The following is a 6,000-nucleotide window of genomic DNA, read 5'->3' on the forward strand; positions in this document are numbered from 1 at the left end:
ACTGAGCTCTGTGTGTACCATTATCATTGAGCTCTGATGTACTCTATACAAGAAATATATGTCTAGAAAGTTACATGTCTGCTCAGATATATCAAATACAGTTTACTGTACACGTTTTTAAAATCTGAAAACTTCCATTTAAAAACAATTGGTCAGTTCCTGAAGTTGTCTATCTTAAAATAAACATCTGAATTACTAATAAATCTACTATTTCAAATGATCAACGAGAGACGTTAATTCAACTTTGTATGGGTGGTGTTGCACAGAAAAGGTGGGTTTCCAGAGAGTGAGAACTCAGCTGACATCACCAGGATGCGCTCTCCTCGCATTGCTCAGATGTGTATCTGCATGGCTGAGACTGATAGTTCTCCTATTGGCACCTGCTGTTTTAGGGAGCTGCTTCTGAGGCAGATGTTATAGATTCACAGCTGACCATCACCAGTTACCCACAGTGCTAATCTTCAAACTGAGACACTGTGGTGTAAGTGCACTGCAATTCATTTGGTGATGAGGATGGGATGTGTTCGGCTGAAGGGTAGTGGTGATGCTGGGCAGTAAAGGCAGAGGCTGACAGAGAGAGTTCAGCTGACATCACCAGGAAGCACTCGGCTCACAGCGTTCAGAATGTTTTGGGTTTTTTTTTGAGTAATTTATTTATAATAATGCTGCTTTTGTTAATTATTTTCTTTATTCTCAATGCATCTGTCATGTTCTTTGTGTGTTGTTGGTGGTTCCCCAAGGAATGGAGCAACCTGCCCCTCACCACAAAGGACTGCCCACAGTCCTACAAAGGTGGAGGCAACACAAAGTTCCTTACGGTTCATTCAAATAGTTTGGAGTTAGTGAGTATTTCTACTGTGATTTTCTGTGTTCTTGATTTTTACTGGATTTTTTTAACCTGTGTTCTGTTTTTGTGACTTTGCCTCTTATATGTATTTGCGGGCAGCATGGTGGCGCTGTTGCCTCGCAGTTAGGAGACCTGGGTTTGCTTCCTGGGTCCTCCCTGTGTGGAGTTTGCATGTTCTCCCCGTGTCTGCATGGGTTTCCTCCCACAGTCCAAAGACATGCAGGTTAGGTGGATTGGCTATCCTAAATTGTCCCTAGTGTGTGTGTGCTTGGTGTGTGCCTTGAGGTGGGCTGGCACCCTGCCTGGGGTTTTGTTTCTTGCCTTGTGCCCTGTGTTGGCTGGGATTGGCTCCAGCAGACCCCCGTGACCCTGTAGTTAGGATATAGTGGGTTGGATAATAGATGGATGGATGGACTTTATTTGCTTTGGATTGCCTTTGGTGGCAACTCATTTTTTGCCTTTTGTGCTCCATGGAGCTCACTTTTTTTAAATGAGCATCTTTGAATAATACATATTTTTATTTATAAACTAGGGGTCTCTGCCCCCTGCTTGCTTCGCTTGCCATCCACAGGGCCGGTCGCATATGGCAGGGGTGTCGAACTCCGGTCTTGGAGGGCCGCAATGGCTGCAGGTTTTCACTCTAACCACCTTCTTAATTAGTGACCTGTTTTTCCTGCTAATTAACTTCTTTTTCCTTAGATTTAATTAACTCGACTCAGACCCCTTAGTTCTTTCTATTTCCTTAATTAGCAGCCAAACAATAATGAGACACAAAATGAGCAAACAGGTGATCAGCTAACCACATTATCTGAATATAAAGAAATGTGAGGGTCTCGGTAAGGTTGATATCTCAGGTCAATAATCAGAAAAAGAGAATCAACAGTTTGGGAAATGTCTGCTGTAGCAGAATGAGAGTAGCAGCAAGCAGTGGAATTAAGTAACAGGCTTAATTAACAGCAAGAATTGGCTTCTCATTAAGAAATTGGTTGGAGTGAAATTGATTGGAGTTTGAAACCCCAGTTTAGCTGGTCATCTGTTGGCTCGTTTCACATCTCATTTCTGTTTGGCTGCCATTTAATGAAGAAAAGAATCAATTTAGAGGACCAATTCCTTAAAGACTGGGCTATTAAAATGAAGGGAAAAGGAGTTAATTAGCAGTGAAAACTGGTCACTGATTAGGAAAAGGGTTAGAATGAAAACCTGCAGCCACTGCGGCCCTCCAGGCCTGGGGTTCGACACCCGTGGCATATGGGGAAGCAGATGTACAATTCAAAGATTGTTGTTTTCATGGGAATTGTTACATATGCATAATAGACCTAACTATTTTACATTACAGCAAGTAATTAACCATAGTAAAAAATAGGAAAAAGTAATAAATTGAAAGAAAATTATATTTCATGTTGCGTTAGAGGTATTTGTTGCGTTATACATTTTCTTTCTGTTTGGCTTTGAAATTAAAACACAAATACTTTTTAAACTTACACTTTTACTGGAAAACTTCAGTAAAAGCAATATTGTACTTGGAATTAACTTTTCGTCAATATCGCATTGAATATTAATTCCGTGTTTGGAGTTACATCGTGACAACGCAACGTATAACTGCCTGTGAGTGAATATTATTTCTTTCTCTCTAATAAATAAACCGACTTCTTCGAATGTTTGTCCCTGTGATTTGTTAATTGTCATAGCAAAAGATATTCTAACGGGGAACTGTTAACGTTTTAATATGAATGGCATATCAAGATCTCCATTGGTGTCTAATATTATCCCCTGAAGATGTACTACATTACCTTTCTTGTCGCCAGTTAAAATTTTACGTGTCAGAATTGTTTGACCAATTTTGAATATAACTAATCTTGTCCTATTGCATAGCCCATCACTCAGACATAAATCACGCAAAAACATTACGATACGTCCTTCTTTCAACAGTAATTTGGTTGGTGGAAGACCGGATGGTGTTAACGGTTGTAGGTATTCTATGGGATATTGTAAGTTGATGTTTTCATCTTCTGCACCATGACCACCAACTGTTTCACCATAGTCTATTGATACGCATTTAACCAATTTGCCGTATAACCGATTGACAATTTTCATGTTAATTCATTTGACTTCATCTTTTCTTGATTCTAGGATTCCCCGTGTACTCATTTCTTCTGTTGATAACCCTTCGGGATGAAATTCTTCAATAAGATTTGGACATAATAAGTCTTCTTTTATTGGGAACTTAAAGTAAGGAAAACGTAAAAATTGATAAGAGTTGAGAGCGCAGGAACTGTGTCTGACAAAAGCACACCAATGAGAGGTGAGAGGACCGCAGGCATGGGCCATTAACCACAAATGGTTGAGCGGAGGGCAGAACTTGAAAAAATCTCTTGGCAATAGTCTTGTCTCATCTCAAGATTTTCTTTTATAATAAAGAGATATTTGTTTGCCCTTATTTCTAGCAGCAGTTTGATAGAGGCTGCCATTAATGGCAGGCCAGCTCCTATAAGAATGTTAACATTTTAGTATCTGCTGTGTATTCACCTGCCAGGACTTTATGTGAGAATTATTTTTTTTCTTCTGAATTAAACTCTGATCCCACTGCCTTACCCAGGTCAGTCCACACAAAAAGTCGATCTTTACCCACAATCACAAGTAGATACTGTCATGCTTTATAAACTCCGATCCTGGATGGAGTGCAAATGAAAGTGAGGATGGCTTCCTCAGGTTTACTTTGTCAGCTTCTGCTGCATCAAAAGAAATCAGGATACGAAGTGTGGTTATGAAATGTCTACGGCTGCTTGAGATCAATGTGAGTGAATTGACAACTCAGTATTTAAAAATATATGATAAGCGTGTTATATTTTCTCATTTTTGTGTGATGTCTGATCCCACTGATGATCTATTCTCTCATTATAACAGAGTCATGATGTTGGCTAAGACACATTTCTCTTTCTAATTTCATGCCTAATTGCATTCTTGTCAGTTCCGTTACTTGGGTTACGTTTGATGTACGTGCGGTCGCTAACAGTGAATCGTCACGCTTTAGTCTTACCAACAATTACACTAATTAGAGACACTCAGTTTTAATAGTGGCAGATATCTCATTAGCAAGTCAACTGAATTTAACAACAAATAATGGTTTTGGATGCATGTTAAAGTCTTTGTAATCTCCTGAGGTAAAGAATAATAAAAGTCAAAACACCAACTTCAAATAAGCTTTGTGTTTGACTGGAAAAGAATGAAACACTTTTTACAGTACAGCACGCAGAAGCAAATTTTAGATGACATAACTGATTAACATTACTTTATCTTTTTCTTCTTGTTGACTGCCAATGTCCAAGGCTAGGGACCTCAGTCTTTTAAGAGTCCTGGTGGTTCCATCCTTGCCACGAGCTACGCCTCACTACTGTTTGATCGCAGAGGTTTAATGAGAGTTCCTTGAATTTCTTAGGCTGCATTTTGTCCTGACATGCTGTGTGAGTTTTGAATTTTGAGACCTTTATATACACAGGTTTCTAAATGATGTCAAATCAATTCAGTTTGCCACAGGTGGATTCTAGTCAAGTTCTAGAAACATCTCAAGGAGAATTTAAACAAAAAGAATGAACCTGACCACGATTTGGGGTGGCAGGGTACAGTGGAGACATACCCCAGAAGACTCAGAGCTGGAATTGCTGCAAAAGGGGCTTCTATAAAGTACAGAATGAAGGGTCTGAATGCGTAAATGAAAGTGAGATTTCAGTTTTTTTAATAAACCTTTCTTAAAACATGCTTTTGCTTTGTCTTTATGAGTTATTGAGTGTAGATTGAGGGCAAAATAGCAAATGTATCCAACGGTAAATGCAAGTAGTGTGGCCCAGTGGCTTAGGCCAGAGATCTTCAGTCCATTTAGCTATTAGTTCAGCTTTCTGCTCCATGTCCTGACTGAGTTGCTTAACCCGCAAAGGCATCAATTGTACAAATTTATCAATTTAGCAGTACTGTATTAAAACACTTGGGTAGGAGAGTACTACAGAAAGGTGATATCCAAATCAAATTATGTGATATCATCTACTGTTAAATTCTGCTCCGTACTTCTAAAATTTTTATTTTTATACTGTATTGAGGATTTGTTCTGTTCTGTGTACTGTATTGTATTGTATTGACCCCCTTCTTTTTGACACCCACTGCATGCCCAACCTACCTGGAAAGGGGTCTCTCTTTGAACTGCCTTACCCAAGGTTTCTCCCATTTTTTCCCTACTAGGTTTTTTTGGGAGTTTTTCCTTGTCTTCTTAGATAGTCGAGGCTGGGGGGCTGTCAAGAGGCAGGGCCTGTTAAAGCTCATTGCAGCACTTCTTGTGTGATTTTGGGCTACACAAAAATAAACTGTATTGTATTGTATTGATATATGAATTAAAGTGTATCATTTGTTATGCTTAAAATCAGTGTCTTACTAACAAAAGTGGAGAGCGGTATGCAAGGTCAGAAAAGAAACAGCCTAAAACCCAAAGGCCTGGACGCAGGTAAAACTGCAGTGTGTCAGCATCTCCAATTCTCACTTACTTGTTGGAGCACTTAACTGAAACTTTGTCTTCTCACTATAATTATGAGCCATAGGAGGATTTCACCAGATTACTGCTTGGCGTCCTTCGGCCTGACACGATTGCATGCTTAGGAGGCTGTTCAGTATGTGTTGTTCACCCTAAATTGGCCACACGCTATTCTAAAGAGTTACAAACAAAGAGCTGGTAAATCACTTTTTGAACAGTTTTATAAACTCACATTGACATTTTGTGGTTTTTTTTTTATTGGAAGGTCCCCATGTAACACTTTATACTCATAATTGGTATCAAAAGGAAATGCATAAAAATAAAACAAGAAAAAGTTGAATGTAAACTTATAAAATCCACCCGTTCATTTACTGAACCCAGTTGCTCCATATGTAGGACTACAGAGATACAGAGCAAGAGCCACCCTGAATGGGACAACAGTTCATCACGGGACAAGTCTGAGTTTGAGCCACCAGTCAACTTAACAGATGGGTGAGGAAAACTGAGAATGCTGAAAATAAAACCTACAGAGACATGAGAACATGCAAACTACACGTATATACAGTGATTGGGCCAGAACTTAAACCGAGTCCCTCGGAATTGTGCCATGTTCCAATATTAGCTCTTTTACCCTTTG

Source organism: Erpetoichthys calabaricus, chromosome 15 (assembly GCF_900747795.2).
Source record: "Erpetoichthys calabaricus chromosome 15, fErpCal1.3, whole genome shotgun sequence".
In the NCBI taxonomy this organism is placed as follows: Eukaryota; Metazoa; Chordata; class Cladistia; order Polypteriformes; family Polypteridae; genus Erpetoichthys; species Erpetoichthys calabaricus.